The sequence below is a fragment of the Triturus cristatus genome, chromosome 2_2, assembly GCF_964204655.1.
Source record: "Triturus cristatus chromosome 2_2, aTriCri1.1, whole genome shotgun sequence".
NCBI lineage: Eukaryota > Metazoa > Chordata > Amphibia > Caudata > Salamandridae > Triturus > Triturus cristatus.
This window is the reverse complement of record NC_140582.1, coordinates 1,147,937,005-1,147,964,079: the sequence shown is the minus strand read 5'-3', so window position 1 is coordinate 1,147,964,079 and position 27,075 is coordinate 1,147,937,005.

The window sequence follows — 27,075 nt, the reverse complement described above, 5'->3', positions numbered from 1 at the left end:
ATCTGGCAGCAGGACTGCCACTGGTATGGCTAGTGTGCTCCCTCTGTGCTTCAGTGGCTATGGGTATGGCTAGTGTGCTCCCTCCGTGTTTCAGTGGCTATGGTTATGGCTAGTGTGCTCCCTCTGTCCTTCAGTGGCCACTAGTATGGCTAGTGTGCTCCCGCTGTGCTTCTGTGGCCACTGGTATGGCTAGTGGGCTTCCTCTGTGCTTCAGTGGCCACTGCCACTGGTATGGCTTGTGTGCTATCACTGTTCGTCAGTGGCCACTGGTATGGCTAGTGTGCACCCCCTGTGTTTCAGCGACCACTGCCATTGGTATGCTTAGTGTGCTCCCTCTGTACTTCACTGGCCTCGGGTATGGCTAGTGTACTCCATCCGTGCTTCAGTGGCCACTGCCACTGGTATGGCTAGTGCGCTCCCTCTGTGCTTCAGTAGCCACTGATATGGCTAATGTGCTCCCTCTGTGCTTCAGTAGCCACTGGTATGGCTACTGTCCTCCCTCTGTGCTTTATTGGTCACTGGTATAGATAGTGTGCTCCCCCTGTGCTTCAGTACCCACTGACACTGGTATGGCTAGTGTGCTCCCCCTGTGCTCCAGTAGCCACTGCCAGTGGTATGTCTCATGTGCTTCCTCTGTGCTTCAATAGCCACTGGTGTGGCTAGTGTGCTCCCTGTGTGTTTCAGTGGCCACTGGTATGGCTACTGTGCTGCATCTGTGCTCCACTGGCCACTGGTATGGCTAGCGGACTCCCTCTCTGCTTCAGTTGCCACTGGTATGGCTAGTGTGCCCCCCAGTGCTTCAGTAGCCACTGAAACTGGTATGGCTAGTGTGCTCCCCCTGTGCTTCAGTAGCCATTGCCAGTGGTATTGCTAATGTGCTCCCTCTGTGCTTCAGTAGCCACTGGTATGGCTAGTGAGCTCCCTCTGTGCTTACGTGGCCACTGGTATGGCTACTGTGCTCCCTCTGTGCCTCATTGGCCACTGGTATGGCTAGTGGGCTCCCCCTGTGCTTCAATTGCAACTGGTATGCCTAGTGGGCTCCCTCTGTGCTTCAGTTGCCACTGGCATGGCTAGTGTGCTTCCCCTGTGCTTCAGTAGCCACTAACACTGGTATGGCTAGTGTGCTCCCCCTGTGCTTCAGTAGACACTGCCAGTGGTATGGCTTGTGCGCGCCCTCTGTGCTTCAGTAGCCACTGGAATGGCTAGTCTACTCTCTCTGCGCTTCAGTGGCCACTGGTACAGCTGCTGTGCTCCCTCTGTGCTTCATTGGCCATTCGTATTGCTCTGTGCTTCAGTAGCCACTGGTATGGCTAGTGTGCTCTCTCTGCGCTTCAGTTGCCACTGGTATGGCTGCTGTGCTCTCTCTGTGCTTCATTGGCCATTCGTATGGCTCTGTGCTTCAGTTGCCACTGGTATGGCTAGTGTTCTCCCCTGTGCTTCAGTAGCCACTGCCACTGGTATGGCGCGTGTGCTCCGTCTGTGCTTCAGTGGCCATTTCTCCACCGTTAAAATGACCTCATAAGTCACAGGGGGGACATATAATTCTGAGTCTGAGGCGACCTACCCATCACTTCCAGGGTTACTCAGCATCTATCTTGCACATATTTTTGTAATGCCACAAACAGCTGTGCTAAAGGATTCCATTACCACAGCATAAACACATCCGGATGTAGACAAACTGGACCCAAACCTGGTCCCTCATCTCCCTTCTCGACACGCTCCTGGTTGGCCAATAATCGCCAACTCCGCCAGTCAATGCTGCTGTCCTGGAAGTCTCCTAAAACTCCAAATATGGTTATATGCCTGGATCGCTAGACAGTCTGAGTGCTGAATCCAGCACCCACAAGCTTGAGAAACTGCACTCTTTGCTCATAGATGTTGGCATATGATGTTGATGCAGCTTTTGGGATGGGTGAGAGGGCTAAATTTACTCAAATTAGGAAAATGAAGTAGGAAATTCGTCGATGCAAGGCATAAAGAGGAGTTTCACCCCATTGCGGCAAATATAAATATTTGAAATGCGGCCTTATTTGGTCTGAAGTGTTGTCTTCTTTTCCAGATGGCGAAGCACAGTCCTTTATTCGCGCCGTTTGTAGTTGGCTTGTGATGTTTTTCTGCATCTTTGTATGTGACCGCCCTCGCATCTGCTGAGCTGCCAGCAAGCATTATGTCCAGATAAATCACATCTAGCATATGACCTTTCTGTTTCTATGATAACGCTTAAAATAAAGTTCCTGAAATGCACTGAATTGTAAGCCTCCTGCTTGCAGACGCAAAGAGTGTCACATTTTACAACTGTGTACTGACAAAGGCTTATTTTAAAGGGCTATCCACCCAGTAATACACCATATACCGGAATACCTAAGCAGACATCATCAAATAGAGCAATATTCTGTAAAGCCCGTTGTTAATAGAGACAGTGAGGGCCTCTAAGGCTGGAGCGGGTCTTTAATGGCCGGTAGAGCCCGCCTACTGAGGGCTCTAAGTTTATTAGAACATTCCGTCCCTAGAGGGCAGAATGTTCAAATTTGTTAAACAAAGGCCTCATGGAACCCGAGGGGGTTGAAATCCCCTTGGGCTCCGTGAGGCCTTTGTTCACAGCTATTGCTCCTCCTCCCCTGCACAACGAATGTCAGAGGGTGTACTGGTCTCTAAAGAACTTGAATCCGGATCTAGCGACCATGGCTCAAGAGAGACTAGCTGGGAGGGCGTGGCCAGCAACCGGAGAAGATGGCCGCTTGCTAGTGTGGCTCCGGCACTGTCTGCCATTATCCCTTCACTATCCTGTTCTTGATCCGGTCCCGGGAGTCACATGAGTGCCCGAAGGTGGCGGGGAGGCGCACAGCCCATCCCGGATGTCATCGCAGCGAAGGCAATGAGCGGCGAAGTTGGTGGCCTGGAGGTGCGAGTCGGCGGCGGGCTCACATAATCTGATGCCCGGAACGGAGGAGGTGGGTCCGGACTGGTGGCCTTTGACTGTGCCGAGCTCTCGTGTGGGCGCGCGTCCCTTTGTTGCGAGGGGATTGTACTGGACCATGGCACTATTGTGTCCCAGGATGGACAGCATTGTACTGGGCAGTGGCACTGTTGTGTCCCTAATGGAGAGCATTGTACTGGGCTGTGGCACTGTTGTGTCCCAGGATAGACAGGATTGTACTGGGCTGTGGTACTGTTGTGTCCCAGGATGGACAGCATTGTACTGGGCTGTGGCACTGTTGTGTCCCAGGATGGACAGCATTGTACTGGGCTGTGGCACTGTTGTGTTCCAGGATGGACATCATTGTTCTGGGCTGTGCCACTGTTGTGTCCCTAATGGAGAGCATTGTACTGGGCTGTGGCACTGTTGTGTCCCAGGCTGGACAGCATTGTACTGGCTGTGGCACTGTTTTGTCCCTAATAGAGAGCATTGTACTGGGCTGTGGCGCTGTTGTGTCCCTAATGGACAGCATTGTACTGGGCTGAGGCGCTCTTGTGTACCAGGATGGACAGCATTGTGCTGGGCTGTGGTGGTGTAGTTTCCCAGGATGGACAGCATTGTACTGGGCTGTGGTGCTGTTGTGTACCAGGATGGACAGCATTGTGCTGGGCTGTGGCGGTGTAGTGTCCTAGTATGGACAGCATTGTAATGGGCTGTGGCACTGTTGTGTCTCAGGATGGACAGCATTGTACTGGGCTTTGGCACTGTTGTGTTCCAGGATGGACAGCATTGTACTGGGCTGTGGCACTGTTGTGTCCCTAATGGAGAGCATTGTACTGGGTTGTGGCACTGTTGTCTCCCAGGATGGACAGCATTGTACTGGGCTGGGGCGGTGTAGTGTCCCAGGATGGACAGCATTGTACTGGGCTGTGGCGCTGTTGTTTCCCTAATGGAGAGCATTGTACTGGGCTGTGGCACTGTTGTGTCCCTAATGGAGAGCATTGTACTAGGTTGTGGCACTGTTGTGTCCCAGGATGGACAGCATTGTTCTGGGTTTTGGCACTGTTGTGTCCCAGGATGGACAGCATTGTACTGCGCTGTGGCACTGTTGTGTCCCAGGATGGACCGCATTGTACTGGGCTGTTGCACTGTTGTGTCCCTAATGGAGAGCATTGTACTGGGCTGTGGCACTGTTGTGTCCCTAATGGAGAGCATTGTACTGGGCTGTTGCACTGTTGTGTTCCTAATGGACAGCATTGTACTGGGCTGTGGGACTGTTGTGTTCCAGGATGGACAGCATTGTACTGGGCTGTGGCACTGTTGTGTCCCTAATGGAGAGCATTGTACTGGGCTGTGACACTGTTTTGTCCCATGATGGACAGCATTGTACTGGGCTGTGGCACTGTGGTGTCCCCAGAATGGCCAGCATTGTACTGGGCTGTGGCGGTTTAGTGTCCCAGAACGGACAGCATTGTACTGGGCTGTGGCACTGTTGTGTCCCTAATGGACAGTATTGTACTGGGCAGTTGCACTGTGTGTCCCAGGATGGACAGCAGTGTACTGGGCTGTGGCACTGTTGTGTCCCAGGATGGACAGCACTGTGCTGGGCTGTGAGCGGTGTAGTGCCCCAGGATGGACAGCATTGTACTGGGCTGTGGTGGTGTAGTGTCCCAGAACGGACAGCATTGTACTGGGCTGTGGCACTGTTGTGTCCCAGGATGGATAGCATTGAACTGGGCTGTGGCACTGTTGTGTCCCAGGATGGACAGCATTGTACTGGGCTGTTGCACTGTTGTGTCCCAGGATGGACAGCATTGTACTAGGCTGTGGCGCTGTGGTGTACCCAGGATGGACAGCATTGAACTGGGCTGTGGTATTGCTATGTCACAGGATGGACAGCATTGTACTGGGCTGTGGCACTGTGGTGTCCCCAGAATGAACAGCATTGTACTGGGCTGTGGCACTGTTGTGTCCCAGGATAGACAGCATTGTACTGGGCTATGGCACTGTTGTGTCCCAGGATGGACAGCATTGTACTGGGCTGTGGCACTGTTGTGTCCCAGGATAGACAGCATTGTACTGGGCTATGGCACTGTTGTGTCCCAGGATGGACAGCATTGTACTGGGCTGTGGCACTGTGTGTCTCTAATGGAGAGCATTGTACTGGGCTGTGGCACTGTTCTGTCCCTAATGGACAGCATTGTCCTGGGCCATGGCACTATTGTGTCCCAGGATGGACAGCATTGTACCGGGCTGTGGCACTGTTGTGTCCCGAATGGAGAGCATTGTACTGGGCTGTGGCACTGTTGTGTCCAAGGATGGACAGCATTGTATGGGGTTGTGGCACTGTTGTGTCCCTAATGGAGAGCATTGTACTGGGCTGAGGCACTATTGTGTCCCTAATGGAGAGCATTGTACTGGGCTGTGGCAATGTTGTGTCCCAGGATGGACATCATGGTACTGGGCTGTGGCACTGTTGTGTCCCTAATGGAGAGCATTGTACTGGGCTGTGGCACTGGTGTGTCCCTAATGGAGAGCATTGTACTGGGCTGTGGCAATGTCGTGTCCCTAATGGACAGCATTGTACTGGGCTGTGGCACTCTTGTGTCCCAGGATGGAGAGCATGGTACTAGGCTGTGGCACTCTTGTGTCCCAGGTTGGACAGCATTGTAATGGGCTGTGGCACTGTTGTGTACCAGGATGGACAGCATTGTGCTGGGCTGTGGCGGTGTAGTGCCCCAGGATGGACAGCATTGCATTGGGCTGTGGCACTGTTGTGTCCCAGGATGTACATTATTGTACTGGGCTGTGGCACTGTTGTGTCCCAGAATGGACAGCATTGTACTGCGCTGTGGTATTGCTATGTCACAGGATGGACAGCATTGTACTGGGCTGTGGCACTGTGGTGTCCCCAGAATGAACAGCATTGTACTGGGCTGTGGCACTGTTGTGTCCCAGGATAGACAGCATTGTACTGGGCTATGGCACTGTTGTGTCCCAGGATGGACAGCATTGTACTGGGCTGTGGCACTGTTGTGTCCCAGGATAGACAGCATTGTACTGGGCTATGGCACTGTTGTGTCCCAGGATGGACAGCATTGTACTGGGCTGTGGCACTGTGTGTCTCTAATGGAGAGCATTGTACTGGGCTGTGGCACTGTTCTGTCCCTAATGGACAGCATTGTACTGGGCCATGGCACTATTGTGTCCCAGGATGGACAGCATTGTACTGGGCTGTGGCACTGTTGTGTCCCTAATGGAGAGCATTGTACTGGGCTGTGGCACTGTTGTGTCCAAGGATGGACAGCATTGTATGGGGTTGTGGCACTGTTGTGTCCCTAATGGAGAGCATTGTACTGGGCTGAGGCACTGTTGTGTCCCTAATGGAGAGCATTGTACTGGGCTGTGGCAATGTTGTGTCCCAGGATGGACATCATGGTACTGGGCTGTGGCACTGTTGTGTCCCTAATGGAGAGCATTGTACTGGGCTGTGGCACTGGTGTGTCCCTAATGGAGAGCATTGTACTGGGCTGTGGCAATGTCGTGTCCCTAATGGACAGCATTGTACTGGGCTGTGGCACTCTTGTGTCCCAGGATGGAGAGCATGGTACTAGGCTGTGGCACTCTTGTGTCCCAGGTTGGACAGCATTGTAATGGGCTGTGGCACTGTTGTGTACCAGGATGGACAGCATTGTGCTGGGCTGTGGAGGTGTAGTGCCCCAGGATGGACAGCATTGCATTGGGCTGTGGCACTGTTGTGTCCCAGGATGTACATTATTGTACTGGGCTGTGGCACTGTTGTGTCCCAGAATGGACAGCATTGTACTGCGCTGTGGCACTGTTGTGTCCCAGGAGGGACAGCATTGTACTGGGCTGTGGCACTGTTGTGTCCCAGGATGGAAAGCATTGTACTGGACTGTGGCACTGTTCTGTCCCTAATGGACAGCATTGTACTGGGCCATGGCACTATTGTGTCCCAGGATGGACAGCATTGTACTGGGCTGTGGCACTGTTGTGTCCCTAATGGAGAGCATTGTACTGGGCTGTGGCACTGTTGTGTCCAAGGATGGACAGCATTGTATGGGGTTGTGGCACTGTTGTGTCCCTAATGGAGAGCATTGTACTGGGCTGAGGCACTGTTGTGTCCCTAATGGAGAGCATTGTACTGGGCTGTGGCAATGTTGTGTCCCAGGATGGACATCATGGTACTGGGCTGTGGCACTGTTGTGTCCCTAATGGAGAGCATTGTACTGGGCTGTGGCACTGGTGTGTCCCTAATGGAGAGCATTGTACTGGGCTGTTGCAATGTCGTGTCCCTAATGGACAGCATTGTACTGGGCTGTGGCACTCTTGTGTCCCAGGATGGAGAGCATGGTACTAGGCTGTGGCACTCTTGTGTCCCAGGTTGGACAGCATTGTAATGGGCTGTGGCACTGTTGTGTACCAGGATGGACAGCATTGTGCTGGGCTGTGGAGGTGTAGTGCCCCAGGATGGACAGCATTGCATTGGGCTGTGGCACTGTTGTGTCCCAGGATGTACATTATTGTACTGGGCTGTGGCACTGTTGTGTCCCAGAATGGACAGCATTGTACTGCGCTGTGGCACTGTTGTGTCCCAGGAGGGACAGCATTGTACTGGGCTGTGGCACTGTTGTGTCCCAGGATGGAAAGCATTGTACTGGACTGTGGCACTGTTGTGTCCCAGGATAGACAGTAGTGTACTAGGCTGTGGCCCTGTTGTGTCCCTAATGGAGAGCATTCCACTGGGCTGTGGCACTGTTGTGTCCCAGAATGGTCAGCATTGTACTGGGTTTTGGCACTGTGGTGTTCCCAGGATGGACAGCATTGTACTGGGCTGTGGCACTGTTGTGTCCCAAAATGGACAGCATTGTACGGGACGGTGGCACTGTGGTTACCCCAGGATGGACAGGATTGTTCTGGGCTGTGGCGGTGTAGTGCCCCAGGATGAACAGCATTGTACTGGGCTGTGGCACTGTTGTGTCCCAGCATGGACAGCATTGTACTGGGCAGTGGAACTGTGTGTCCCAGGATGGACAGCAGTGTACTGGGCTGTGGCACTGTTGTGTCCCAGGATGGACAGCATTGTACTGGGCTGTGACACTGTTGTGTCCCAGGATGAACAGCATTGTACTGGGCTGTGGCACTGTGGTGTCCCCAGAATGGACAGCATTGTACTGGGCTGTGGCGGTTTAGTGTCCCAGAACGGACAGTATTGTACTGGGCTGTGGCACTGTTGTGTCCCTAATGGACAGCATTGTACTTAGCAGGTGCACTGTGTGTCCCAGGATGGACAGCAGTATACTGGGCTGTGGCACTGTTGTGTCCCTAATGGAGAACATTGTACTGGGCTGTGACACTGCTGTGTCCCAGGATGGACAGCACTGTGCTGGGCTGTGGCGGTGTAGTGCCCCAGGATGGACAGCATTGAACTGGGCTGTGGCACTGCTATGTCACAGGATGGACAGCATTGTACTGGGCTGTGGCACTGTGGTGTCCCCAGAATGGACAGCATTGTACTGGGCTGTGGCACTGTTGTGTCCCAAGATAGACAGCATTGTACTGGGCTATGGCACTGTTGTGTCCCAGGATGGTTAGCATTGTACTGGTCTGTGGCACTGTTGTGTCCAAGGATGGACGGCATTGTACTGGGCTGTGGCACTGTTGTGTCTCTAATGGATAGCATTGAACTGGGCTGTGGCACTGTTCTGTCCCTAATGGACAGCATTGTACTGGACCATGGCACTATTGTGTCCCAGGATAGACAGCATTGTACTGGGCTATGGCACTGTTGTGTCCCAGGATGGACGGCATTGTACTGGGATGTGGCACTGTTGTGTCTCTAATGGAGAGCATTGTACTGGGCTGTGGCACTGTTCTGTCCCTAATGGACAGCATTGTACTGGACCATGGCACTATTGTGTCCCAGGATGGACAGCATTGTACTGGGAAGTGGCACTGTTGTGTCCCTAATGGAGAGCATTGTACTGGGCTGTGGCACTGTTGTGTCCCAGGATAGACAGCATTGTACTGGGCTGTGGTACTGTTGTGTCCCAGGATGGACAGCATTGTACTGGGCTGTGGCACTGTTGTGTCCCAGGATGGACAGCATTGTACGGGGCTGTGGCACTGTTGTGTTCCAGGATGGACATCATTGTTCTGGGCTGTGCCACTGTTGTGTCCCTAATGGAGAGCATTGTACTGGGCTGTGGCACTGTTGTGTCCCAGGCTGGACAGCATTGTACTGGCTGTGGCACTGTTTTGTCCCTAATAGAGAGCATTGTACTGGGCTGTGGCGCTGTTGTGTCCCTAATGGACAGCATTGTACTGGGCTGAGGCGCTCTTGTGTACCAGGATGGACAGCATTGTGCTGGGCTGTGGTGGTGTAGTGTCCCAGGATGGACAGCATTGTACTGGGCTGTGGTGCTGTTGTGTACCAGGATGGACAGCATTGTGCTGGGCTGTGGCGGTGTAGTGTCCCAGTATGGACAGCATTGTAATGGGCTGTGGCACTGTTGTGTCTCAGGATGGACAGCATTGTACTGGGCTTTGGCACTGTTGTGTCCCAGGATGGACAGCATTGTACTGGGCTGTGGCACTGTTGTGTCCCTAATGGAGAGCATTGTGCTGGGTTGTGGCACTGTTGTCTCCCAGGATGGACAGCATTGTACTGGGCTGGGGCGGTGTAGTGTCCCAGGATGGACAGCATTGTACTGGGCTGTGGCGCTGTTGTGTCCCTAATGGAGAGCATTGTACTGGGCTGTGGCACTGTTGTGTCCCTAATGGAGAGCATTGTACTAGGTTGTGGCACTGTTGTGTCCCAGGATGGACAGCATTGTTCTGGGTTTTGGCACTGTTGTGTCCCAGGATGGACAGCATTGTACTGCGCTGTGGCACTGTTGTGTCCCAGGATGGACCGCATTGTACTGGGCTGTTGCACTGTTGTGTCCCTAATGGAGAGCATTGTACTGGGCTGTGGCAAGGTTGTGTCACAGCATGGACAGCATTGTACGGGGCTGTGGCACTGTTGTGTCCCTAATGGAGAGCATTGTACTGGGCTGTGGCACTGTTGTGTCCCTAATGTAGAGCATTGTACTGGGCTGTTGCACTGTTGTGTTCCTAATGGACAGCATTGTACTGGGCTGTGGGACTGTTGTGTTCCAGGATGGACAGCATTGTACTGGGCTGTGGCACTGTTGTGTCCCTAATGGAGAGCATTGTACGGGGCTGTGGGACTGTGAGCTCCCCAGGATGGAGATCATTATACTGAACTGTGGCACTATTGTGTCCCAGGATGTGGTGCATTGCACTGGGCTGTAGCGGTGTTGTGTCCCAGGATGGAGAGCAGTGTACCTGGCAGTGACACTGTTGTGTTCCACTACAGAGAGCATTGTACTGGGCTTTGGCATTGTCGTGTCCCAGGATGGACAGCATTGTACTGGGCTGTGGCACTGTTGTGTCCCAGGATGGACAGCATTGTACTGAACTGTGGCACCGTTGTGTCCCAGGATGGACAGCATTGTACTTGCTGTGACACTGTTTTGTCCCTAATAGAGGGCCATGTACTGGGCTGTGGCACTGTTGTGTCTCTAATGGACAGCATTGTACTGGGCTGTGGCGCTGTTGTGTACCATGATGGACAGCATTTTGCTGGGCTGTGGCGGTGTAGTGTCCCAGGATGGACAGCATTGTATTGGGCTGTGGCACTGGTGTGTCCCACGATCGACAGCATTGTACTGGCCTTGGCACTGTTTTGTCCCTAATAGAGAGCATTGTACTGGGCTGTGGCACTGTTGTGACCCTAATGGACAGCATTGTACGGGGCTGTGGCACTGTTGTGTCTCAGGATGGACTGCATTGTACTGGGCTGGGGCGGTGTAGTGTCCCAGGATGGACAGCATTGTACTGGGCTGTGGCACTCTTGTGTCCCTAATGGAGAGCATTGGACTGGGCTGTGGCACTGTTGTGTCCCTAATGGAGAGCATTGTACTGGGCTGTGGCACTGTTGTGTCCCAGGATGGACAGCATTGTACTGAGTTTTGGCACTGTAGTGTCCCAGGATGGACAGCATTGTACTGGCCTGTGACACTGTTGTGTCCCTAATGGAGGGCATTGTACAGGGCTGTGGCATTGTTGTGTCCCTAATGGACAGCATTGTACAGGGCTGTGGCACTGTTGTGTCCCAGGATGGACAGCATTGTATTGGGCTGTGGCACTGTTGTGTTCCAGGATGGACAGCATTGTACTTGGGTGTCGCACTGATGTGTTCCTAATGGAGAGGATGTACTGGGCTGGAGCACTGTGGGCTCCTCAGGATGGACAGCATTGTACGGGGCTGTGGCGGTTTAGTGTCCCAGAACGGATAGCATTGTACTGGGCTGTGGCACTGTTGTGTCCCAGGATGGACAGCATTGTACTGGGCTGTTGCACTGTTGTGTCCCTAATGTAGAGCATTTTACTGGCCTGTGGTACTGTAGTGTCCCTAATGGACAGCATTGTACCGGGCTGTGGCACTGCTGTGTTCCAGGATGGACAGCATTGTATTGGGCTGTGGCACTGTTGTGTTCCAGGATGGAAAGCATTGTACTTGGCTGTGGCACTGTTGTGTTCCAGGATGGAGATTATTATACTGAACTGTGGCACTGTTGTGTCCCAGTATGGAAAGCATTGTACTTGGCTGTGGCACTGTTGTGTTCCTAATGGAGAGCATTATACTGGGCTGGAACACTGTGGGCTCCCCAGGATGGAGATCATTATACTGAACTGTGGCACTGTTGTGTCCCAGGATGTGGAGCATTCCACCGGGCTGTGGCGGTGTTGTGTCCCATGATGGAGAGCAGTGTTCCGTGCAGTGACACCGTTGTGTCCCACTACAGAGAGCATTGTACTGGGCTTTGGCATTGTCGTGTCCCAGGATGGAGAGCAGTGTACTGGGCTGTGGCGATGTGGTTTCTCCACTCCAGAGAGCATTGTACTGGGCTGTGGCATTGTCGTGTCCCAGGACGGAGAGAATTGTGCTAAGTAAGAAACTTTAAGTGCAGTCTTATGGTCATTTTCCCCAAACCGCATAAACCATCCATGTGTTTTGGCTTTAAAACCACAATGTGTCCCACAAACTGACCTGTGGATATTCCCTGCTGTGCCAGCTGTGCCATTGGTTACTGCTACGTCAATTAGTGTCCCAGATGAATATGTGATGCTACAGCAAGAGACTGTTCACTGAACAAAATGCAACCATTGTAGCGCTAAGCGCCATGGTTACCCATGAAACAGAACTCCTTAACATGTCCTACACCTGTCACTGAATGTACCTGTGCTGAGTGCTTCATGAGCGACTCTCCTTCTGCAATTATCCTCTCACTGGATGATGGATGTGATGTGAAAGCTGTCAGTGGTCATATCCCACCCATCTCAAAAATAGGCCAGATATTGTCATCATCATCCTCCCAGATGAAGTGATTGCTTGAGACGAGTTCCCATAAACCCTGGCATCTGTGATGATACTGTCGCATCGAGGACAGCTCAGACACACTGATGGGAGCTGCGGCTCCTTTAAGAGAGAAGCACTCATCAGCAGATGGCCTACATAGAGCAGGGACAGAGGGCACTGCAGGATTAGAGTTGAGAAAGGTCACGTGTCTGACATCCCAGCGTCCTGTATGTGCCTAAAGACTTCACAGTGTTATTAATGGTGGCTTTTGATGAATTAAAGGTGAAGCAGCACAGGTCAGGCTGGGGTATATTTTTAGCTCAATGACACCCCATGGGAAGTATTCAGGCCAAGGGTTGGCAACAACTGGCAGCAGGGATTTGTCTCAGGGTTTCACACTCCCTACCTCCCACTAAGTGCATAGCCTGTGTTACTCTCACGCATTAATTTGGAAGTGTCCTTATTTCACACCAACAGTAACATAGGAGAGAGAACTCATATGCCTGCTTAAAGGACAGGTAAGTTTATAAATCCATTTAATATGGATAACAAAAAAGTAATTACTTTGAGAATGCCCACCGCGTGGCAAGTGCCACCCCAAAAATGCTCTCAAGAGAGCATACATTTTCATGTCTTCCATGAGAATCTTTGCATCTGGCAGCAGGACTGCCACTGGTATGGCTAGTGTGCTCCCTCTGTGCTTCAGTGGCTATGGGTATGGCTAGTGTGCTCCCTCCGTGTTTCAGTGGCTATGGTTATGGCTAGTGTGCTCCCTCTGTCCTTCAGTGGCCACTAGTATGGCTAGTGTGCTCCCGCTGTGCTTCTGTGGCCACTGGTATGGCTAGTGGGCTTCCTCTGTGCTTCAGTGGCCACTGCCACTGGTATGGCTTGTGTGCTATCACTGTTCGTCAGTGGCCACTGGTATGGCTAGTGTGCACCCCCTGTGTTTCAGCGACCACTGCCATTGGTATGCTTAGTGTGCTCCCTCTGTACTTCACTGGCCTCGGGTATGGCTAGTGTACTCCATCCGTGCTTCAGTGGCCACTGCCACTGGTATGGCTAGTGCGCTCCCTCTGTGCTTCAGTAGCCACTGATATGGCTAATGTGCTCCCTCTGTGCTTCAGTAGCCACTGGTATGGCTACTGTCCTCCCTCTGTGCTTTATTGGTCACTGGTATAGATAGTGTGCTCCCCCTGTGCTTCAGTACCCACTGACACTGGTATGGCTAGTGTGCTCCCCCTGTGCTCCAGTAGCCACTGCCAGTGGTATGTCTCATGTGCTTCCTCTGTGCTTCAATAGCCACTGGTGTGGCTAGTGTGCTCCCTGTGTGTTTCAGTGGCCACTGGTATGGCTACTGTGCTGCATCTGTGCTCCACTGGCCACTGGTATGGCTAGCGGACTCCCTCTCTGCTTCAGTTGCCACTGGTATGGCTAGTGTGCCCCCCAGTGCTTCAGTAGCCACTGAAACTGGTATGGCTAGTGTGCTCCCCCTGTGCTTCAGTAGCCATTGCCAGTGGTATTGCTAATGTGCTCCCTCTGTGCTTCAGTAGCCACTGGTATGGCTAGTGAGCTCCCTCTGTGCTTACGTGGCCACTGGTATGGCTACTGTGCTCCCTCTGTGCCTCATTGGCCACTGGTATGGCTAGTGGGCTCCCCCTGTGCTTCAATTGCAACTGGTATGCCTAGTGGGCTCCCTCTGTGCTTCAGTTGCCACTGGCATGGCTAGTGTGCTTCCCCTGTGCTTCAGTAGCCACTAACACTGGTATGGCTAGTGTGCTCCCCCTGTGCTTCAGTAGACACTGCCAGTGGTATGGCTTGTGCGCGCCCTCTGTGCTTCAGTAGCCACTGGAATGGCTAGTCTACTCTCTCTGCGCTTCAGTGGCCACTGGTACAGCTGCTGTGCTCCCTCTGTGCTTCATTGGCCATTCGTATTGCTCTGTGCTTCAGTAGCCACTGGTATGGCTAGTGTGCTCTCTCTGCGCTTCAGTTGCCACTGGTATGGCTGCTGTGCTCTCTCTGTGCTTCATTGGCCATTCGTATGGCTCTGTGCTTCAGTTGCCACTGGTATGGCTAGTGTTCTCCCCTGTGCTTCAGTAGCCACTGCCACTGGTATGGCGCGTGTGCTCCGTCTGTGCTTCAGTGGCCATTTCTCCACCGTTAAAATGACCTCATAAGTCACAGGGGGGACATATAATTCTGAGTCTGAGGCGACCTACCCATCACTTCCAGGGTTACTCAGCATCTATCTTGCACATATTTTTGTAATGCCACAAACAGCTGTGCTAAAGGATTCCATTACCACAGCATAAACACATCCGGATGTAGACAAACTGGACCCAAACCTGGTCCCTCATCTCCCTTCTCGACACGCTCCTGGTTGGCCAATAATCGCCAACTCCGCCAGTCAATGCTGCTGTCCTGGAAGTCTCCTAAAACTCCAAATATGGTTATATGCCTGGATCGCTAGACAGTCTGAGTGCTGAATCCAGCACCCACAAGCTTGAGAAACTGCACTCTTTGCTCATAGATGTTGGCATATGATGTTGATGCAGCTTTTGGGATGGGTGAGAGGGCTAAATTTACTCAAATTAGGAAAATGAAGTAGGAAATTCGTCGATGCAAGGCATAAAGAGGAGTTTCACCCCATTGCGGCAAATATAAATATTTGAAATGCGGCCTTATTTGGTCTGAAGTGTTGTCTTCTTTTCCAGATGGCGAAGCACAGTCCTTTATTCGCGCCGTTTGTAGTTGGCTTGTGATGTTTTTCTGCATCTTTGTATGTGACCGCCCTCGCATCTGCTGAGCTGCCAGCAAGCATTATGTCCAGATAAATCACATCTAGCATATGACCTTTCTGTTTCTATGATAACGCTTAAAATAAAGTTCCTGAAATGCACTGAATTGTAAGCCTCCTGCTTGCAGACGCAAAGAGTGTCACATTTTACAACTGTGTACTGACAAAGGCTTATTTTAAAGGGCTATCCACCCAGTAATACACCATATACCGGAATACCTAAGCAGACATCATCAAATAGAGCAATATTCTGTAAAGCCCGTTGTTAATAGAGACAGTGAGGGCCTCTAAGGCTGGAGCGGGTCTTTAATGGCCGGTAGAGCCCGCCTACTGAGGGCTCTAAGTTTATTAGAACATTCCGTCCCTAGAGGGCAGAATGTTCAAATTTGTTAAACAAAGGCCTCATGGAACCCGAGGGGGTTGAAATCCCCTTGGGCTCCGTGAGGCCTTTGTTCACAGCTATTGCTCCTCCTCCCCTGCACAACGAATGTCAGAGGGTGTACTGGTCTCTAAAGAACTTGAATCCGGATCTAGCGACCATGGCTCAAGAGAGACTAGCTGGGAGGGCGTGGCCAGCAACCGGAGAAGATGGCCGCTTGCTAGTGTGGCTCCGGCACTGTCTGCCATTATCCCTTCACTATCCTGTTCTTGATCCGGTCCCGGGAGTCACATGAGTGCCCGAAGGTGGCGGGGAGGCGCACAGCCCATCCCGGATGTCATCGCAGCGAAGGCAATGAGCGGCGAAGTTGGTGGCCTGGAGGTGCGAGTCGGCGGCGGGCTCACATAATCTGATGCCCGGAACGGAGGAGGTGGGTCCGGACTGGTGGCCTTTGACTGTGCCGAGCTCTCGTGTGGGCGCGCGTCCCTTTGTTGCGAGGGGATCCGCTTGCAGAACCAAGTGCCTGCTATATTCTGTTGACCCCAGGTGGCGGCTGACTACATTGTTGGAGGCGGTCGCGGCACTAGTGGTGTCTGAAGAGGCCTGTATTGTGACTCACGGGAGCACCCGGGGGCGAGCTCGGTCCTCCACCCAAGGCTCTGATTGCTACTGCACCGGGGACTAAAATATTTGCAGACTGCACAGATTGTGACACCGCTCCGTGATCGCTCCTGGGGGCTGAATGAGTATGGTCTGCTGCTGAGCCTGAGGTGGCCTGGAGGGGCGCAGGAGTGTGCCGCCATAATCGTTAATAGCCCTGATCTGTGCTGCGCTGAGATCATGGTGGAGTGCATGATTGTTGCTGGACCTTGGCCACTCGCCAGCTGCACTCAACCAAACCGAAAGGTAAATAACGGGGGCTGTTGTCTGAAGACTGGTAGCAAGTGCTGGGGCCTTCGATTGGCAGTTTGTAACGCCCTTTCAGAGACTTATTCAAAGAGCCAGAGTGGCGATATATCCCGATGCCTTCACCCCAAGTTCGTTGGTCTAGTGAGGTGCTGTGGGTCCCGGATGGGAGGGGAAACCGACAGGTCACACGGTTGGTACCGCGGTAGGCGGTGGCGATTACCCCCGACCGAGTCCGAACTCCTAAAATGGCAACGTGCAGGGACGTTCGCACTGCTCACCAGCAAAGAATTGATAAATGTGCTTTACAAAAGCAACATGAAGGGAGGCTGCCTACTCTGGGCCGTAACATGATGCCCAGCAGAAGGGGCCTACGCTTCAAGACGTATTGGCGTCTATCAACAGCGTTCGCTCATCACTGGAAAATCGCATTGACTCAGTTGCCACCGATATCTCACTCCTTAGAGCTGGCCTATGTAAAATGGACTCTCGGATGAAGGAAGTCGAAGATGTTACTCAAGAACTGATTGTGGATGTGTCTACATTAAAAAACCACGTCTCTGTGCTACAACAAAAGACGGAATCCTTGGTGACCCAACTCGATGCTTACGAAGATCGATCGCGACGCAACAACGTTTTCATTCTAGGGGTTTCGGAGAGGGTTAAGGGGTTGATTGATTGATTGATGTACTTATAGAGCGCAGCTATCACCCTACGGGCATCTTGGCGCTTGCATTGGGAACCCGTCCTGGTTTTTCCCTGTAAGATAACCCGTACTGGGCATCCCCAAGGTGAAATCCAGGCATCCCGCCGCGGGGGGCCGTTGTGGAGATTAAGCAGGCTTGTTGCCCAGAGCTGCATAGTGTGAACTCGTGCTTAGAGTGGGCACCGAAGCGAGAATTATCGAGTCCATGGACAATTGGGCTCTGGACCCTGCCGCGTCGGGAATCGAACCCAGGTCCCGGGTCTGATCTCTGCTTCAGGGTATGCCAGTGAGCTACACTTCTCCTTGGCAGTGGATCTCTTTGCTAAAGATCTGGTGATGAAACACCTACAACCTAAACACCTCTCCAGTTACTTCTCCATTGAGATAGCTCACAGCATCCCAGGGGGTAGGCCAAAAACAAGGGCGTCCCAAGACCTATCCTAGCGACTTTTGAGACTGGGATCACATTCTTTAGACGGCCCGATGTGCCCCTCCTCTCAAATTTGAGAACAGCTTGATAACTTTTTTCCCCGATTTCACTAATAAAGTCCAGATACAAAGACGCTCCTTTCTGGAAGTGAAAAAGGTCCTCCGGGAGAGAGAACTAAAATAGGCCATGCTGTTCCTTGAGAAGTTACGAGTCGAAGCAGAGGGCAAAAGTTGGTTCTTCACAGACCCCACGGAAGTGATGGAGTGGCTAGAAGACTGGTGGCGTGTAGGAGAGAAGGGGCGCCCGGAGCAAAAAGAACGTTGACAGTAGTCGGCACTGTTCTAATTTCAGCCCAACTTTGGCAGGGGGGACCTCTAGGGTGTAAGGCCCCCTGATTACACTCAGGTAACCGGCGTTCAGTACTGCTTCAGTGGCAACAGTACTGTTGGTCTATGTCCCCCCGCGCTGCAGCAATCTACTCTGCGGGACCTTGGCAATTGCATTCTTGATCTCCCACTCGGCACACTAGTGATCGGAGGGGACTTTAACCTTTACGGTAGATGGTCTATTAGACCGCTTACCCCCGCGCAGAGGCCCTGCCTCTGGCTCCAAATTAGCAGATTTTTTGTCGGCTTTTGGCCTGGTGGACATCTGGTGACACTTTAACCCCACAACCCCACAATTCATCTTTCATTCCAGGGCCCACAACAGCCAATCGCGTATAGATTACATGCTCACACATACTCAGGACCTTGCCGAATTCAGTGAGGTGCGCTGCCTGGCTCGATGCATTTCTGATCATTCCCCCATTTTCACTGGGATGGCGGTAGCGCCACAACCTAGATGTATGACCTTGACAATAAACCCATGGGCACTTAAGATTCCACATGTCAAGAAGGCATTGATTAAAGATACTGAATTGTACTTTAAACAAAATGTCGGCTCTGTTCTCTCGGCCCAGATCCTATGGGGGGCTTTTGAGGCAGTTATTAAGGGGAGATCTATGGCCCTGATAGTGGGTCACAAGCAGTAGTTGACAAAAAGTATCGACCAACTTGAAATAGATATCCTACAGGGTGAAACGGAATTGGCTCGATTCCCGGATCTAGCTACACCGCAGTTATTGGCAGTCAAAACACTAGATTATAAACAACTACTCACCGAGGCGGCGAAAGCGAAAGAAAAGTACATTTTTCATAAGATCTATGAGCATGGGGAGAGAACGGGTAAGATGCTTGCCTGGTTAGAAAAACGAGAGCAACTATCGAGATGGGTGCACCGATTGCAGGGACCTAGGGGGACAATATCACTAATTCTCAACAAATCGCGGAAACATTCGCCACTTACTTCGAATCGTTCTACACGTCCTCTGCGATAGTTTCATCTTCTGAGGCCCAAGAGTTCTTCTCGACCATAAATGTTCCCTCCCTGTCCTTGGAGAATAGGGATTACCTTGAGGAGGGTCCCACTGAAGAAGAAATCTGATTGTCCATTATTGACATCCGTTTGGGCAAGGCAATGGAACCTAATGGGCTCCCGACTGAATTTTTTTAATTTACGACTGCTAAGATATCTCCCCATCTATGCCAAATGTATCTCGAGAGCTATGAGAAAGGGACAATGCCAGAAGAGATCCGATCAGCTTATATAGTGGTTATACAGAAACAAGGCAGACCGCCTACGGCTTGTAAGTCATACAGACCTATTTCTCTACTCACAGCTGAAGCTAAGATACTCGCAAAATTACTCGCCAATAGACTTATACTGCAACTCACTGGGCTGCTTCATCCGGATCAATCAGGCTTTATGCCTGGCATGAACACTGCTCTTAATTTACGGCGCCTGCATGGAGTGTTGGGCAGACAGCATACGATCGAAGAGATGTGGCCCTGCTATCCCTTGATGGCAAAATGGCCTTCGATACCATTGAATGGAATTATATGCTTGCAGTCTTAGACAGAAAGGGATTTGGGCCCAAATTTATAAATTGGATCAGGCTCTTGTATGCTACCCCAACCGCGCAAGTGGTGGTGAACCAAAGCACTTCTAGAAAATTTCACTTGGGTAGGGGAACCCGACAGATGTGCCTCTAATATTTGCATTAATGCTGGAGCCTCTGGCAGTTTGGGTGCGGGGAGATCTTCTGATTCGGGGGCTTAAATGGACCGAGAATCACGAGGACAAAATTTCATTATATGCGGATGATATACTATTGAACATGGCTTCTCCAGCACGTACCCTCCACCGTATTCTCCATATCTTTCGCATATTCGGTTATCACTCGGGGCTATACGATCAACTGGTCCAAATCACAAATATATCTACTCCGTGGCCCAGCACCACGCATACCACGGGACTATCAAATCCCGATAGTATCGTAGGGTTTTCGCTACCTGGGCATTTATATCACGATAGATCCATCTCGCTTTTATGAAGCAAATCTACAAAAGCCCTTGATGCGCTTTCGTGACATTATTATACACTGGCGTTCCCTCCCCTTTACTCTTTTGGGACGTCCTGCTCTTTTTAAAGTGCTGGCATTACCCTGTTTCCTTTATGTACTACAAAATACCCCCAATAAGATTCCTGACTCCTATTTCTCTAATATTGATAGTGCTGTGTGCACCCTGCTGTGGGATGGTCGGGCTCCTTGTACAGCAATGCAAAAGCTATTGTCGGGGTGGTACGACGGGGGAATTGCACTGCCTGACCTCTGGTCGTACTATCACGCGTCACAACTGGTTGCGGTCAACCGCTGTGCCCATGGAAACAGTCGAGACCCGAGTTTTCGTACTGACTGGTGGCTTATGGGAAGGGGCGGATATAACAGAGCGTTATGCACAAATCCCAATAGACTAGGACTTACCGGACCGACGGCCCGCACGGTTGAAACCTGGCATAAAGTCAATAAAAAACTGGGCTGGCACAATAAAATTACACGGGCGACCCCACTCTGGGAACCCAATTGATTGGGACATTGGGGCTCCTACTCGGGGTTTGATCAGTGGGACCTCATGGGTCTATCGTGGGTGGGGTACATGTGGACTACTAGGGGTTAATTACCTTCGCTGACCTGCAAAAAGAATACGAACTCGCACATTCTGAAATATTCAGATATCTGCAGATCAGTCATGCGGTCAAAGCAGCAATACCAAGGGGAGACCCCTCACCAAGGCTTCCCCACTGGAAGCTAGATTGATACTCGACCCTATGGCCAAGAAGGCCATCTCCCTCACATGCAAAAAAAATTTAATAATCGCATGATCTTTTGACACGCTTGCTACAGTATTGGGAGTCTGACCTTGGGGCATTAGAGGATGATGAGTGGCGTGATGCCTTGGCTTCCCCTAGAGAGGTGGCCATTCCCATGAGACTGCGATTGGTCCAACTCAAAATCCTATGTAGAAATAAAGGACCCAGTCTTGTTCAAGCAAAAAAAAGGGGAAAAGAATTGTCCCTTCACTTGGGAAAAACCTTAGGTTTTTCGTAAAACCCTTACCCACCAGGGTTACCCTTTGGTGGCATGCTTCATCAAAGGGTCCTTCCTGTTCCGCTACGGAACGGGCGTGCTGGGACCAAACAGATACGCGGGAGCACTGATTTCACAGACTATGAGAGGCAGATGTTGTGCTGTGGAGGAGTGAAGTTTTTAAGCGGGGGGGGGTGTACTAAAAATTAAAATTACCTGGCTAGTGGGAAAAGTGCTTTATTCTGACCCCTAGTCGGCAAGGTAAAGAAACAGGGAAAAGAGTAGGGTATTCGGGGAAATTAGTGTTCACACACCCTATTGGTCGACATGTTTCTAGCCTATCCCTATCGGCTCAAAATCCTTCCTCGAGTCTATCTCACTGTAGGAGTATTGGTCAAGATGGGTAGGAGGACTGACCCTTCCTGCCTTAAGCAATGTCACCAGGAGGGGACCTTCTTTCATACACTGTGGGAATGCCCAATCGCCCAGGTCTATTGGAAGGCTGTCACAGAACAATTGAGAATCGCCGGGTGTAAAGCCTTGACAGCAGCCCCGAAGCCATGTCTGTTAAATATCTGGGATGCCACCGTCCTCACCCAAACTGAGAAGTCATGGGTTTCACTAGGATGGGCCATTGCAAAACGAAATATTGCGCAGAAGTGGGGTATGGTAGAGATGCCGGGGGTTGTGCATTTGGCCGCTGATACGGACTGAGCCATGGTTACAGAGAAGGATGTATTCAAACATAGAGGATGACCCAAGAAATGGGATCGTAAGCGGGCTGTGTGGAATAGACATATTAAGGGATCATTTGTTTATCCCCGACGGTGGAACTACGCCGTAGCGAAACCAGACTACAAGATTTATTTAATGCTGGAGAAGAAACACTGGACTGATGTGTCAGGATGATATGGGTGTATGCACATTAATCTATTCTGGAATGTATCTGACTGTGTTCTCTCCATTTATTTTCTTTTTGGGATAAACTGCATTGCTGTGCTTGTTTGATCCAATAAAAAAAATGTACGCACAAAAAAGAGAGACTAGCTGTCCTGGAGAGTTGGTTGTGGCAGGAAGACACATTTGAAACCTGATTAAAATTTCAGATGCAAGCTGCGAATGCAATGCCGGGAGGGGCCTGCCAGTCTGGACTACACAGCTGAGAGCTGGACACGAGAGGGGGCGATGGCTCAGTCAGTGCACTAATGTTCTCCCTGGCTTTGCCTTCGTTACTGGCAGAGACCCTTGCAGGGCATCTGTGGACTATACTTCCAAACTGGTTTGTTAAATGTTTCATATTTAATGTTCTTGTTAACTGAATTAACTTTTAGTTTTAAAAGGGTGTACTTACGTTACCACACCAACTCTATGTCCCTAGCCCTTATATGCTTCATTAAAGGCCTCTATCCATATTCACAGTCAGAGTAGTTAGCTACAACACCAAAGGTCTGAGTAACCTGACTGTTGGTAAGTGGGTTATAAGTAGTGTTAAATATGTATCTACCACTGGCAATAAGGCCACTAACACAGTCTAGGGCTTAGCACACGTCTCAATAAAATATTCCCATACTCAACCTTGGGTAGCTTGGTTGCTAGCAGGCAGGCTTAACTTAGGAGCCAGGAATATAAAGCATTTAAAAACAGCAATTCAGTGAATAATTAAGACACAACACATAATAAAAATCCAACACCAATTTATAAAAATAGGAAATATTTTAATCTTTAATATGACACTAAAACCACAAATATCCAAAGTAGGGAACCGGAGATATGATTTTAAAAAGAAGATTTAGCACTCTATAGCACTTATAAACTTATCGCACCGCCTCGGGACATCTGGTCGCGCTTGACCGGGACAAAGTCAAAGTTTCTGGCTGTGAGAAGTTGGCCTGGTATATGATGCTCACTAGTTAAAGTGATCACCTTGTACCATGCCAAGCAACCCTTATGGTGTGGTTGTAAGTCAACCTTTTCGGACTAGCTGCCCTAGTGGTAGCGTAGGCTAAGCAGTCTTTGAGGCTAAACTCGTGAAGCGTGTTAAGCCAGCTGTTTTACCAAATGCAACCCCCTTTTATACCAATGAAAGGACACCACACAGATATATATTCAAAATATATATGTATTTATTTCTCAAAGTAACCCCTAGTCTCTTTATGAGCACAGGAGCACAAATCGTCAAACAAGATTACAGTAGAATACACAGAAGTTGCACTTTATATGGATAGGCCCTGGTGGCCACTCGAACCATATACTAAAATAGTGGTATAAGTACCACGAACAGAAAAGGGAAAAGGCCTAGGGCCTCTAGAATCGCTGGGCCTACAAGGAGCTAACTTCAGTTAGTGACCAGGAGGTCCACGGGTGGCGTGTGCAGAGCAAATAGTCACACGCGTGCTCCCATAGGTTTCAATGGGTGCGTAAAAAGTACAAAGTTACTGCAAAGAGGATCTTCCGGATGGACTAGGAACTCAAGATTTGGAACACAGGCACTAGAGATGTAATACTACACTTGGGCACAGGTGTGCCAGCTTTACCTCACCCACAGGAAGCGGGTGCATAGGCCTCGAAGTGCGTCGGGTTTCTTCTATCTGTTCCGTGGAGCTTGAAGACAAAGATGCTGCAGGCGGTCGGTCCGGGAGAGATGCAGTGGATCCAAGAGTGGATCGGAGATGTTGAAGACCTGTAAGCAGAGGGGACAGTGTTCACAGTCACTAGCCAGTGACCAGCGTGGCACCAGGTGGGTACCAGGCAATGTCGGGTGCAAACAGGAAGAAAGGTGTAGCTTGTCTCTGCAGCCACGTGGTCCCTGGAGGTCGACGACGTCCCGGAGTCGGTTCACGAGCTGTCCCACACAGGCTCTCGCTGTCGGCGGTGTCGGCGACTTGATCGAAGCAAACAAGCCTTGGCAGAAGCAATTGTTGTAGGAGATGAAATAAGCTGATGGTTCTGACCAGCAAGGTCAAAAGGACTGCTCCTTTGGAGGGGAGCAAGGGCCAGTCTGGAGCAACCAGACCAGCGGTGTATTTTGTAAAGTTCGTCGCCAAGATGGCTACTAGCCAGCGGCCAGCAACCGGTTAGGCGCGTCGAGTGGCAAAATGCAGAAGGGCCCCACGCAGATCGTGGAGATGCTGGAGGGCTCACCTTTGGTGCAGATGCTGCTCGGGTGTTGGGCTTCTCAGATCCCAAAGCACAACTTGGAGGGAGCCTCGGTTGTTGCACTTGTCAGCTTGTCGTGGTCGTTTCAAGATGGCTGGCTCCACATGTCTCGGTGCCTCCACGGGTCTCCTCTTTTCAGGGACTGTGGATCGGGCGGTGAGAGGTCTGGAGGTCCAGGTCTTGTCAGTCTCTGGGCTCGGGCTCCGGCGGGAGGCGGCGGCAAAGCAGACGTTGATTCGCTGGATGGTGCTTGCGTTAGCAAGGTGGTCACTCCCTGACCACAGGGGAGATTTCCTTCAGTCTTCTGTGCAGCAGAATGTCGAAGTTCCCGTCTTCTTCTTAGTTTCAAGTTGATTCCAGGATGTCTGAAGTCTTAGGACACAGCTCCTACCTTTAAGCGGATTCTAGGGGCCGGACTACCTGCTAGGTCCCTCCCTATGGGTGGGACCAGGAAGGGGGGTGGTTACACCCCCAATCCTTTGTCCAGCTCGCCCCAGGCCCGGGACTGGTGTGCCCCAGGACCGGTTTGAACTGGCATATGCACCGAGGCTCCTTGTGAGCCACAGGCATGTCTGGTTTCTTTCAAGCCCTACCTGACCAATACACAAAATCCTGTCTGGGGTGGTGCATGCACCTCCCCTGGCAGGAAACCCTTTGTCCACACCTCCCAAGCTGGAAGGACTCCCAGCAGCAGGAGGGCAGACTTGTGTCTGTGGTGACAGCATCCATTTTGTGGAGCTGAGGCTATGTCTGATTTTACCCGGGTTTCAGGTACTGTACATGTCGTGTCCCTCTAGAAGGGTGGAATGCTAACCCCGTCGCCAGAATTGGCGAGGGGTTAGTATTCCAATTCGTATGACACCTTACTCGACAGGTTTTGATAAAGCCAAACCAAAGATAGCATTTAACCGCGAGGTTCATAATGCACTTAAGAGTATATGGTATGACGATATCTGGAAACAGTAGAAGGAAGTTGTTCCGACCACTGCAGACAGGCTCAGCTCATGCCAGAGCACCATCTCACATGGAACCAAGCACTCTGCCTTCAGGATTGTTAAGGCCTGCCATAGGAGTGACTTATAGGTTACCAGGTGTCCCATTTAAGGTTAGGTATAGGTATACTACACCTTAGTAAGAGGTGATTACACCAACTTACCCCAGCTGAGTGATCAGCCAGTTGTGTCAAATTGTTAGGCCAAGCCTGGGGTGGCATTATACATGCTTCAGCCCCTGGCAGGCCCTGGGTACACCAATGCCCTGGGTACCTAGTGTACACTGGTACAGGGGCTGACAGGGTGATCCAACCAATTGGGTATGTACCTAGGGTACATGGAGTCCATTTTAAAGAGAGAACAGCCAGGCTGAGATCCTGAATAGCAGGATCTCAGGCCAACTAAGTCGAAAAACCAGCTAGACACTAGGCAAAAATTTGGGGGTAACCATAGTCAGATATCCACCTTCCTACACAACCCCCCCCCCAAACGAAGGGAGATAAGGCTGACCTTGACCAGGTAAGCCTATATTGCCCAAGTGGCCATATAAGGAGGAACCAGCACTGGCATGGTTACCCCCTGTCTCATGGTCCACTAAGCAATCCCTCACCCTAAGGGTATCAGAGGGTCTCCACCATAGGGAATCTCTACCTTTGGTGTGTCTTGGCAAAGTAAAAGGCTGGTGTTGAGATGGAGTACTGAAGTGAGTGTCCTCAAAGTGAGGTCTCAGCTTCCTCCAATCATTCTCCACCATGGATGCCTTTCTTTCCTTAACTGAGTTGCACTGTGCTCTCAGGGTCAGCCTCTGGCTACCTAAAGCTGGAGGCTGGGTCCCTTTTGTGGGCTTACTGGAGGGACAGGTCAGGTTTGGGGCCATAAGGTCCCATGTTTGCCTGTGCCCAACAGAATCCCTCTGGGGGAGGTCCCTAACTACCTGTAAAGGAGATCCCTCAGGAATGTTTTTACCCATCACCTGACTAGGGCTACTAGCCAGGCAATCCTCATTCTTTTGATGGGGGGGTTCTTGTGGACAGGGGCCCTCTGGGGGTCCACTGGCCTCCCTGACCTCTGCAGCCCTGGGCTGACTGAGGCAGGGTAGAGAGAGGCAGGCTACCTGCACCAGACTGGGTCCCACCTTGGAAGGGGCCACTGACATCAGAGGCTCTGCCAGGCCAGGCCTGGCTACCTCTGGGGCAGTTCCTTCACAAGGGGTGAGGTCAGCTCCCTGAGGAGGCTGACTTTTTCCTAATGTCTGGGGAGAGGGAGACTTTTCTTCCTCCCCACTACTCTCTGTTTGTGTGGAGTGATCCATAGTTTCAGGCTTCACTACACCTATGTCAGTCTGAGTACAGGCTGAGACCATTACAGCCTTGCCAACCTTTTCAGGGGGGCACTCAGTTTGTGTTTGAGCTGTGACTGTCACAGCTCTGCAAGTCTCTACAGGGAAGTCTGTCTGTGCCTGGGCTGTGGCTACCACTGCCCTTCCAACCTTTCCAGGGAGGAAATCTATTGGGACAGGGGTTGTGAATGGCACAACCCCACTACCCTGTTGTGAAAGGCCTACCATTTTAGAATGGGTGTCTTGTTCAACTCCAGCCCAAGCTGAGAGTTCTAAGTCATTCCCCAGTAAGCAGTCTACAGGCAAGGTTGGGGACACTGCCACCCTTTTAGGGCCAGTGACACCTCCCCAGCTGAGACATACCTCTGCCATGGGATGACTGTTCTGTTTGCCATCAATGTTGGTCACCTGGTAGGAGAAACCAGGCAAAAGCTGCTCAGAGGGAACAAGCCAATGGGCCACCATTGTGATGCTAGCTCCAGTGTCTCTGTAGGCCTCAGCTTTTGTACCATTGATGTAGGGCTCCTGTCTGTACCTAC